This window comes from Bos indicus, chromosome 8 (genome assembly GCF_029378745.1).
Source record: "Bos indicus isolate NIAB-ARS_2022 breed Sahiwal x Tharparkar chromosome 8, NIAB-ARS_B.indTharparkar_mat_pri_1.0, whole genome shotgun sequence".
In the NCBI taxonomy this organism is placed as follows: Eukaryota; Metazoa; Chordata; class Mammalia; order Artiodactyla; family Bovidae; genus Bos; species Bos indicus.
The window spans coordinates 25,754,096-25,766,553 of NC_091767.1; the positions used below are offsets into that span (position 1 = coordinate 25,754,096).

General features: G+C 38.8%; 1 protein-coding gene across 4 annotated transcripts in view; it reads right to left on the reverse strand.

Moving 5' to 3' along the window:
- ADAMTSL1 (ADAMTS like 1) overlaps positions 1 to 12,458 on the reverse strand; it is a 1,120,558-nt gene that overhangs the window by 481,691 nt on the left and 626,409 nt on the right. The gene's annotated exons all lie outside the window — the stretch shown is intronic.

Here is a 12,458-nt window from a genome sequence, read left to right on the forward strand (position 1 = left end):
CATATCTGAGGTTATTGATATTTTTCCTGGCAATCTTGATTCCAGCTTGTGCTTCATCCAGTCCAGCATTTTGCATGATGTACTCTGCATATAAGTTAAATAAGCAGGGACAATATACAGCCTTGACGTACTCCTTTCCCAATTTGGAGCCAGTCTGTTGTTCCATGTCCAGTTCTAACTGCTGCTTCTTGACCTGCATACAGCTTTTTCAGAAGGGAGGTCAGGTGGTCTAGTATTCCCATCTCTTTAAGAATTTTCCACAGTTTATTGTGATCCACACAGTCAAAGGCTTTGGCATAGTCAATAAAGCAGAAGTAGATATTTTTCTGGAACTCTCTTGCTTTTTCTATGATCCAGTGGATGTTGGCAATTTGATCTCTGGTTCCTCTGCCTTTTCTAAAACCAGCTTGAACATGTGGAGGTTCATGGTTCGTGTCCCATTGAAGCCTGGCTTGGAGGATTTTGAGCATTACTTTGCTAGCATGTGAGATGAGTGCAATTGTGCAGTAGTTGAACATTTTTTGGCATTGACTTTCTTTGGGATTGGAATGAAAACTGACCTTTTCCAGTCCTGTGGCCACTGCTGAGTTTTCCAAATTTGCTGGCATACTGAGTGCAACACTTTAACAGCATCATCTTTCAGGATTTGAAATAGAAATTCCAGCTCAACTGGAATTCCATCACCTCTACTAGCTTTGTTAGTAGTGATGCTTCCTAAGAGCCACTTGACTTCGCATTCCAGGATATCTGGCTCTAGATGAGTGATCACACCATTGTGGTTATCTGGGTCATGAAGATCTTTTTGTATAGTTCAGTGTATTCTTGCCACCTCTTCTTAATATCTTTTGCTTCTGTTAGGTCCATACCATTTCTGTCCTTTATTGTACCTATCTTTGCATGAAATGTTTCCTTGGTATCTGTAATTGTCTTGAAGAGATCTCTAGCCTTTCCCATTCTATTGTTTTCCTTTATTTCTCTGCATTGATCACTGAGGAAGGTTTTCTTATCTCTCCTTGCTATTCTTTGGAATTCTAGATTAAATTGGATATATCTTTCCCTTTCTCCTTTGCCTTTCACTTCTCTTCTTATCTCAACTATTTTTAAGCCCTCCTCAGACAGCCATTTTGGCTTTTTTCATTTCTTTTTCTTGAGATGGTCTTTATCTCTGCCTCCTGTACAATGTCATGAACCTCTGTCCATAGCTCTTCAGGCACTCTGTCTATCAGATCTAATCCCTTGAATCGTAAGAGATTTGATTTAGGTCATACCTGAATGGTCTAGTGGTTTTCCCTACTTTCTTCAATTTAAGTCTAAATTTGGCAATTAGGAGTTCATGATCTGAGTGACAGTCAGCTCCCGGTCTTTGCAGAGGTACTAGAAAATCAGAACCCCTAATAACAGAGAGCTGAGAACATGCTGGGTGGTCACCAGGTGATGCTCAAAGATTTCTAAAGGTCTTTCACACTAATGGTTTCTACAGAGCAAGCTAAGCCTTTTGAGGAAAGAAGTCTATTGTCATTAGTGTCTATATGCTGTGATTGGCCTTTTATTCACTTGAATGATGGGCTGGTATAAAGGTTTCCCTCCTTAAGCATATTTCTAAGATGGAAAAGACAGGTGTTTATGGATCACATAAACAAAGACAAAGCCATACACTCATTAAGTTTTGGTTTCAGTATGACTGAAAAAGAGGATCGCAGCAAAAAAAAAAAGGCGGGGGCAGAAGGCACAACTCAAGAAGTGACCTTAAATACACATTTTTAGAGGTTTAGAGTTTTTTTTTAACACATTCTTCTTGGGATCACTATAAATAATGAATTGATGTGTCTATTTCTTTAGGCAGAGACTTCCTTACATCTGCTGCTGCCTGCTGCCAAGTCGCTTCAGTCGTGTCCGACTCTGTGCGACCCCATGGACTGCAGCCTTCCAGGCTTCTCCATCCCTGGGATTCTCCAGGCAAGAACACTGGAGTGGGTTGCCATTTCCTTCTCCATTCCTTACACCAGCAATAGTTAAATATACAGTTTAAAGAAAATAATACCATGACAGCAACATAAAACCAATGGAATGTACTGGCCAATTAATTCCTGTCCTCCTTCCCAATCTCAAATCCTTTCTGATACTACATGTAAGTAAATGCATCTTTAGAACCATGTCTGTTTTGCTCAAGACAATATACCCTGTGCCCAGCACAGTCAGGCATACACAGCAGGCTCTCAACGAATATAGTATTGTGCACTGAGGGATGGGAAGGAAGCTAAAACTTCTTGGAGACCTTCTATGTGCAAGGTCCCCCAAGAAGTTATTTTCACATATACATCACCATTGTGTATTTCACATTCACATTGTTCATTAATATGAAAAAAAAAAGATAAATGAATCTTATTGATATTGGGTTGGCCAAAAAGTTCATTTGGGTTTTCTGTGAGATGATATGGAAAAACCTGAATGAAATTTTTGGCCAACCCAGTATGTTGTACAACTAGGGCAAGAAATAAACTTCAGTCCCCTCTTCTCACCAGGTCACCCCAACATATATAAACCAATAATAATCCACTCAAAATTATTTTCCATCAGCTTCATGGCTTCTTCGGCTTCTATTGCACCTCACATCTACTGAGGTGGCATTTCAACACCTCAACTTCTCTACCCAGGCTGGCTCAGCTAACTCATATGAAGGTCATCTAGCGTCATATGGTATAATAGAGAACGACCTCTTTCTCAAGGTCATCTACCGTCATATGGTAGAAAGAGAGTGACCTCTTTCTCAAAGGAGTATGGACTCAAAAGAAAGAGATCCAGATTTCAGGCTCTGGATTCTACCTACTAGGTGTTCCTGGCAAATAAGTCTCCAATCTCTTTGCAAATATTTATATTTTAAATTTAATTCTGTGAAATCAAAGGGCTGGAATAGGTGATTAATTCATTTATTCAAACAGCAGACTTACACTGAACACCTTGTGTATGTCAAACTCTTTGTCTCACACTAGGGATATAAAGATATCCAAGACATAATAAAACCAAAGTCCTGCCTTCAAAGAGATCCCAGTCAACTGAGGTCAAATTTTATGCTACCTCAAAAATTCTTTTTAACTTGAAAACACAATAAATCTATGTCCTGGGAATCCAAATGTCAGTTAAATTCACTCTGTAACAGTAATTTCAAAGCATGTTTGTTATCTTAGACTGGGTACAAGCCCCAAAGTAAAAGTAAAAATATATGTGGTACCTAGTCTCAATGCCAAATGGTTATAATAACTAGAATGGAAAAAAAAAAAAAAAAGAAAACCAGACTATTTCTAAAAAAGCTTTCCTCTAAATCTCACTTCAGCACCTGAACAGTAGGAGTTCTTATTGTTTCCATTACCCTTTTTCACTTCTGGTTCTATCAATGAAGTACAATGTCTGAACAACACTCTGGTAGACTTCAAATGGCGGTGCAGGCTGAGAAATCAGACAACCTACCATACCTTACTTAAGGGAACGAAGTGAGGTATATTTATTTTATTGGACAGTTTGAATTTATTATAGGTTGCTCGTAATTTCCTGTCTCATTTCATTAGCGCTCTTGGGATTTATGCCAGGATGTCTTAGGTTATCACACTCCTTCCCTCCTTCATTGCAACACTTATGCCAACAGACTGACTTGACTTAGAGAAAGTCCCCGGACAAAAATTGAAGGAGAAAATACCCAAAGGTTTAGTTGGAGAATGGCAGAAGCTTTGGGAAAAAATCTGAAAAAGCAATGAAGATGAAAATGGAAACTCTGTGAAAATTAATGTAGTGTAGAATTGGCGAACATACCACTTATGTCTTTAAACAAATAGAAGAAAGAACCCGCTTGTGAGGGTGCACCCAAATAATTCACAGGTGGTGAAACTATTAGAGTCCTGCAATTTCTTGCCTCAGAAGTGGAATAAATCTTCACAATTATAAATGGCATATGCTCACACATGACTTCTCTGCTATTCCCCTTCTCTGAACTATCCACCGCCCCCCTTCTATGCACGAGGCCTTTGGATTTTGTTGTAATCACCTTTTTTTAATAGGAACTTTAGATAAAAATCTAGGGAGCTAGGGAGATGCAACCTACTGTACTAATTGTACTCACAGAAATATAATTCCAAATGGAATATGCTTATTTTTGCCTGGATTTTGGTTACTATAAAATAAGCACAATGGAGTGTAAACTACATAAGAATGAAGTCTGTCATCATGATGCCCCAATGATAGTGGGCAGATGACAACTCTTTAGATATTGGTCACACTTAATTATTGATCATTTTCACAATGATAAAAATTTACTTTGAGAGAAGTTTTTTCCCAGGGAATTTATCTTAACTGACACTATTATGTGTGTACTGCTACACAAGTACATATTCTGAACTACAGAAATTGGACAAAAATTTTTTATGTTTGAAGTCAAATACTGACTGATCATATTCATAAGATGATACATTGATAATCTGTGGGAAGCCATTCACATCTAAGATAATACATTGATAATCTGTGGGAAGTCATAATTCACATTTACCCGGATGAGGGGATTAAACAGCCAGTGTCTAAGTAGGGATAGGAGTGCAAAATGAACCATCTTGAGGGGTAACTGAAAATCATTATATCCATAACAAAGCTTTTGCTTACAGAAGAGTTTAAAAAAACAAACAAACAAACAAAAAAACCTCTGACAACAGAATGTCCAACACACTACCAAGCTCCTCATTACAAGGACTGCCTTAAACTATCTTCCATGGAAACTGGCTCTGTGTTGGGCATATAGCTGATGAGAGATTAGATTTTCACATGAATGAAAGTAACCACCTGAAAGTTTTATATTACTTTGGAGATGACAAAAACACTTCATCCAATGGTCTTTTTTCCTCTCACGGTGTCCTGGAGAGTTAGGTGGGATGGACTCTTTCATGACACTTGGACACTTTCTAGAAAAATATATCAAAGTAGGTTGAGACTAGGTGTACTCAAGAAGCGTGTTTCACTTTATGTTACTGTGTGAAACGGTTGTGTGTGTGTGTGTGAGGCTGTTCCCCTTCCGGTCCTCGTCTACTCCTTTATTTCCTGACCTCTCTCTTTGGAGCTACATCAGTCGTGCCTCAGTCTTTGCCTTCGCCTTGCATCTGTGAGAGTCGGTGTTCTTCAGGTTGTGTGATCCTGTTCTGTTCCATGAGATTACAACTGTTTACCGCAGTCGTGCCTTCCCCTCACCCCTTATTTCTTACTGCTCAACTCGCTCCTGTTTGAAGAAGGACATGGAGGGCTTTCCTGGTGGTCCAGTGGTTGGAATCTACCTGCCAGTGAAAGGGACACAGGTTCGGTCTCTGGACTGGGAAGCTCCCACATGCTGTGGAGCAGCAAAGCCCAGGAGCCACAACTACTGAGCCTGTGTTCGAGAGCCTGTGTGCTGTAACTACTGAAGCCTGAGTGCCGCGACTACTGAGCCCCACCCTAGAGCTTGAGCTCCACACAAGAGAAGTCACCACAAGGAGAAGCCCACATACTGCAGCAAAAGTAACCCCCACTTGTCGCAACGAGAGAAAGCCCGCGTACAGCGAGAAAGATCCAATGCAGCCAAAAATAATTAAATTAAAGAAAAAAGACATGGACCCAGTTTCCTATTTTACCACATACCCTCAAGTATTTTAGAGCACTCTAAGTACATAATAAGTCACAAACCACACAGATTAAACCACTATCAGGGTGATACGGCATCTCCTTATTTTAATTTTCCCATATAAAAAAACTGGAAAGTGATATTAGTACTATTTGTAAGCATGCATGCCATCTAAATATAAAGCATATGGTATTTAAGAAGGTTATCAATATAACAAACAAGACATTCCCCCAAATCTCAGTGTTTAAAACAACAAAGGTTTATTGTTTGCTCAAGGTTAAATGAACATTCACAAATGCAGTTCTGTGAGAGTGGCACTGCAGGGCTCTGCCACATGCAGTCATTCAGGGATGAGGCCTTACATTTGGTGCCTTTACTGTTTTCTAGAGTCTTGAAGCTTTTGCTTGATTCTCTGCATCCAGCAGGTGTATAAAGAGAGTTCTTACTTATTTGGAGGATTACGTGGATGACATCAGGCTGAGAAGTGCCATGTATCACTTCGAATGACATTCCATTGACTAGAACTCAATCATGATAGAACAACTAATTACAGACAAAGCTGGGAAAGAAAGTTTATCTTTGTGCCCAGCAGTAAAAAGAAATGAATTTTGGTGATTCCATAATATTATCTCTGCTGCTGCTAAGTCGCTTCAGTCATGGCCGACTCTGTGCGATCCCATAGATGGCAGCCCACCAGGCTCCCCCATCCCTGGGATTCTCCAGGCAAGAACACTGGAGTGGGTTGCCATTTCCTTCTCCAATGCATGAAAGTGAAAAGTGAAAATGAAGTCGCTCAGTCGTGTCTGACTCTTAGCGACCCCATGGACTGCAGCCTACCAGGCTCCTCTGTCCATGGGATTTTCCAGGCAAGAGTACTGGAGTGGGGTGCCATTGCTTTCTCCATTATCTCTCCTACAATGAGCAACTATAACTACCTTCTGGTTTTATAAAACTGTGGCTAATGTGTCATTTTTTCCCTTGAGAACTAAATGGATTACAAAAAGATATGAAAGGTGCAAATTTCACTTTAACAACACTAAAAAGGACTGTCATTCAATTGCTTTTCATTGGGTGAAGAGAAAGAAAGCAAAATATTTAACTTCTCTTTTGAATGTATTAGGTTTATTGATTTGGTCTTACTAAAACCAGTATTGATGAAATTCCTCCCATGTGAAATGGACATTCACATGTTCCCCTTGCTACTTGTACTGTATGCTTTTCTCATATTTTCTTACCAAATTATTCTTATTCATCCATTTACTCACTCATTCAACAACATTTACTGAGACCAGGTATTCTGACAAAGGTAGGAGGAACAAGTCACTTCTGCTGTCATCCACAACTTTGTTGATGAAGATGGAAACATAAGTACAATATAAGAAGTCAATGACAGAAATAAATACAAGGAAGCACAAGACTAGAAGAAATTACATTTTAAAATACTGTTGAGAATACAGTGAGTTACATATGCCTCTGACAAACAATTACTAAATGCTGACTATACATGGATGGAATTTAGGGTGGGGTAGTCAAACAAAAAATATAGAGGCTGGGATGAATCGAGAGAGTAGCAATGACATATATACACCACCCTGTATACAATAGATAGCAAATGGGAAGCTGCTATAAAGCGCAGGAAGCTCAACTCGCCTTTCTCTAAAGCAATGGGATGAGGGGGTGTGGGAGGGAGGCTCAAGGGGGAGAGGATACACACACACACACACACATACACACACACATATACACACACATACTTATGGCTGATTCGCATTGTTGTACAGCAGAAATCAACACAATATTATAAATAAATCATCCTCCAATTAAAAAAAAAATACTCGAGAGAAACATTGGAATCTTCAACTTTAAAAAAGAAATTATGGTTTTTCTTCAAATGAAGATTACAGGGGTTTCTGAGATAAGATATATCTCTATGACTGGAAGAGAGACTCTTAACAAGTATAGGAAAATATTCTAATTGATTTATAAATACTGAGCTTCTGGAAATACAACAAACAAAAAGCCAGAGGTCACTGTTGGCTGCAGACTACTTCCATTGAGACATCTTCTTGACATGGCCAGAAGACTGCTCGACATGCTGGGTGCTCCCAGTTAGCTATTCGATGTAGTTTTTCATCTTGAAGTCTGGGAATTGGGGAGATTTAGTCATTTATTTTTGAACTCATGGAAAGAAGGGGTTGATAGCAACAGCTTACCCAGTTAACAGGCAGGCTCCCCACACAGCTGTGCTGGCCTATTTCAATTAGATCCTTTCGGACTTACATCACCTCTGCTATGCCTAAGCATAGTCCTAAGCTGCTCATGAGCTTGTCCTGCCAATCAAGCCAAAATTCAACCACATGGTATGGCTTTTATGATGCTGACAGAAGATGAACTTGTCTCACTCTGGTGAAAACACAAAGTTTGAAGCCAGCTCTCCAGATGAAGAAAATCAGTACAAACAGCAAGACTCTCAAACTGGAGTTAGACACATTTTCCTGTGATTATCTCAACATGCTTCACCAGTAGGTTATACTCAAGGAATGCTCTCACTCAAGAAAACGCTATGGTCCTCTAGCTATGAAGAGGTTACTTCCGAGTCACTCTACTCAGGAGACCGCAAGAAACAATAGAACGTGCACAATGAGAGAAGGGCAGAAAGAAACTTATTGCCAGTGAGACTTGGAACCTGAAATAGACAAAATAAAAGCAGAGCTGTCAGTTCACCAAAGAAACTGGACAACATATATGAAGTTAGGAAACCCTGAATATATTGAGAATCAGGGAGAACTGTATGAGTCTCTCTGTATCCTTTGCTCTCTGAATTTAGTTCATAAACAGTTATGATGCCTGTACTATCCAAGATATTCTAGTAGGTATTGTAGGAGATGCAGAAATTCACAGGACACTGTATTTTTTTCTGAAAGAGTTTAAAATTATATTTTGATTAAGCCATAATACAGGGGAGAACCAAAATAGCAGACCATGTCTCATGCAAACATAAATCCTGTGCAAAATGTGCCAACAAAATGGGCTTAAAAATGAATAGCAAGAACAGGGGTTATCTACACTTCACTGATTAAAACTACATATACCCTGATTTTAATTTTGTTTTAAAGATATAAGAATGAACTTTGTACATTCCTAAGCTTGAGTAATTGCCTCTCCCATGGTCTAGAGATTCACTTTCCATTTTACCCACACATATATGTAAAGAAGAATCAACATATAGGTAAAGAGTATTCAACGTTCTGATGAATGCACAAATACATTTATTTATTCATTCTCTCTCTTTCAAAAGTCTTTAAAATATCTGCAGTCTTTCAAGGAAAACCTTGCCTGGAGTAAAATGATTCTTTTTTAGTTCACTAGTGACTACTATTGGACACACTTCCCTCAACTTATATGAAGCTCTAGAACTGGTTCACATGAAAATAATAATGGAGACTGGAAAGTGGCTCTGAAACAGATTGAAATGCTAAAACAGGAGAAAACAAAAATGAAGCTGACTATGTCTAGATAAGAAATAGCTCAAAAACATGAAGTAAATAATGTTTAAAGAAACACCTCGTTACATTCTCCAGGTTACTTGAAATATCCTTGAGTTTGATGTAAGGACAATGTAGGCATCAGAGTAAGTAATAGATGTAAATAGTTATAGAAAGGTGCTTGTGCATGCATGCACACACACATACACACTATTGGAGCAGGCCACAGTCTGCTATAAATAAGGGACTTAACATTCATTCCACAAGCTAATGGTGCTATCACCATCCAAGATAGATCCACTTAGATAATAGTGGAGGAGAGTGCCAGACCGACCGAAGGGAATGGGCTATTGTGTTTGACTAGTTTCCATGTATAAATTAGTACCGAGAAAAAAAAGAAATTCAACAGAAAAACACATGTACTTTATTATAATTCTGAGTGTTACCCTTGCAACTCCCACAATAGCAGGCGAAACAGCTTAAAACCACTTAAAAGAAACAAAAAGCAAATGCAAATTTGATTAAATGCCTTTCTGACAAGAAGAGATTTGACTTCAAGTCTGGATGGACACATATGTCAATGGCCGGTCATGGTTTTCCCCCACATTCCTTTTGAACTAAACAATTGGGACAAAGGAGGGAGCAGGGAAAAGGGGAGCAGGGTGGGGAGATGGGGAACGTGGGGTTTTGTGGCTTAATTTGACCTGAATGTCAGAATAAAATGCCTTGCCCAGTACTACTGTCCTACTGTGTGCATAGTACAATAGCAGTTTATGATGTCTGAGCTTTGCATGCAAAGTGAGTGGTAACCAAAGATAGATATAAAAGACACAGGGACTTCATTGTGTTTTGAAGTAGAAACTGGGCTTTGCCACTAAACAGACTATTTTCCATTAAGTAAAAAGTGAGCTTTAAAAATTGCTTAAATTAATTCTAAGATTAGACAGACTCTTAAAACGTATCAAACAGTTATAAGAAAAATAAGCCACCCAGTTCCATTTCTAGATCCTGACTGAAGGTTGAGCTGAAAATGTCACACTTCCGGTTCAACTCTTGATCACATTTCAGGTCACTTTCTCTTGGGCCAGTAGCTTACTTTTGCCTCCAAAGCTACATGGGACAGTGAACGAGCAAGTGTGACAAGTGCTCATAATGTTGCACACATCTTTAGTGGCCAAGATGAAGCAAAAAGCCTATATACCTCCATTAAAGACTAGAGACCAACCTATGTCTTTGCTTCCATCACTATTAAACATTTTGTGACCATAGTACAAACCAAACAAGTCATTTTCTCTCCATTATTTCCCCTTTGAGTTCAAATATAAGCTTGCTTCCTTATCTGCAGAATGGGTTTAACAATGCCTTATTTGCAAGATTATTGTGAGAATTCACTGTAATGCTTTTCAAACAACTGACCTTGTGTTTGACACATTCAGACACACAATATATGGCAGGTACTACTAACACTGTTACTCTATACAGGGATATATCTTGGCACTCACCAGACAGTTCTTTCTTTTCTGGCCTAACTTTCAGAATCCCAATTGATTTAAATATAGGCATAAAACAAGCCTGGGTTTTATTTCCTTTTATCCTCACAGTATAATTATTGTAATTTAAACCAAAGATGTTGTATGTTGCAAATCTGAAATAAGCAAATGCTCCTTTTTATCCATGTAAGTGTCATTATACGCTCAAACACATATATGAATATTAAAAATATCAAAGAGAAATATACTGCACTTACCAAGTGGGCAGTGAAAACAATCTATCCTGAATGGGCAAGTTTTTCCAAAGTATAATGAGATCATACCTCTATACGAAGATATCAAAAAAGTACTGTGTACTGGTAATTTTGCTTCATGATGTAATTACATGGGAAAATAACCCATGCTTTCAAAAATTCACAAAGAAGGAAAGACGAGGCAAACTAATGGTGTGTATATAAGTAACACGTCCCATATGGAAAAAATGAGACACCTTTCATAAATTGCTTGCCCCACTAGTCATAAAGCACACCTAAACATTCTGCTTTTTATATTCCTCAGAACAGCCCCAAACTTACAGTCCATTCATGCTTAAAATTCAGTTTGCCTTTACATTTCTATGAGCACTTGAAAATATATTTCTGTATTTACAGCTTTTGCAACGTAGCATTATGACTTCTTGGCTATAATGATGCAAATAAGAAGTGGGAATGTTAACATATTTAATCACTGTCTGATGAGCTGATGAGCCTTCCTGGAGTTTTAAAATTTATGCTAAATAGCTTGCTTCCCTCCTTCAAAATTACAGTGCAGATCAAATTTTTCAGAGTCTAATCAGAACAAACATTCCTTCATCTTCGATGAATCAATGTGACCTATACGTGTGGTGTGTTACAATTTCCCCCTTTTCCCTTCTTGCCTGGTTACCTTCTGAGGAAGGGCTGGCTCTCCAGAAATGTGACAGGGAGAGCTACAATCACGTTTGTTTGGATTCGGTGTGTGCAAATTTTGGAATCAAACCTTCAGATGAGGTTTACAAAGCTGCCTGCCCAGAACACTCTGGTTTAAAAAAATGTGCATTGCTATTAATATTTTGAGTGTAGATTTTTTTTGGACAGTAAAGGTTCATTTTCTGCCCATAAAACCAAGTATGAGTCACAACGGAACATTTACTTCTAGTCAAAAATGCAGTGTGTGCTGACGTTCCAGAGCAGAGCATCTTATCACTGTGACTATGGAAAGCAGCCGAAACTAAAGTCAGCATTTTCTTCTTCAAAAGAAGATCTGAGATCAAAAACCATAACCCTCAATTCATAAATACTAGCATTAACTTGTATCCATAGATGACTTGCCATAATTATGAACTATAATCTGGGTTGGCCACAGAGGGGCTTTCCTTCCCTCTTTTACCTGGTTCCTTAGCACATGTGCACAGAGGAAGGAGGACTCATAACAGGCAGTGGAGGAAAGCCCCTCACAGCCCATCCTTCAGAAAAATTACAGGAACACCACAGTGAATGAGTTGGATTTCAGGACGTCTGTTACCTAAATTCCAAGCATGCACACCACCATTTATACAGCCCTCAGCACACAAACTCCATGCAGTAGATCCCAAAGTTTAAGTCTCAGTATCCTATATACCTCTAGCTATTCCCACACAGTCTTGTAGACTTTTGTTTGGGAAAGTTGGGGTTAGCTTTCTGCAAAAAGTTTTCATTTTTTTAAAGCCATGTAAATTACTTTACCTGGCATTTGAAGAGAAAGATACAGTCACACACACTCACACACGTCCACATCACCCCAACAGCACCCAGACTAAATGGCCACTAAGGATGTATTGAAACGAAAAGGCATTTA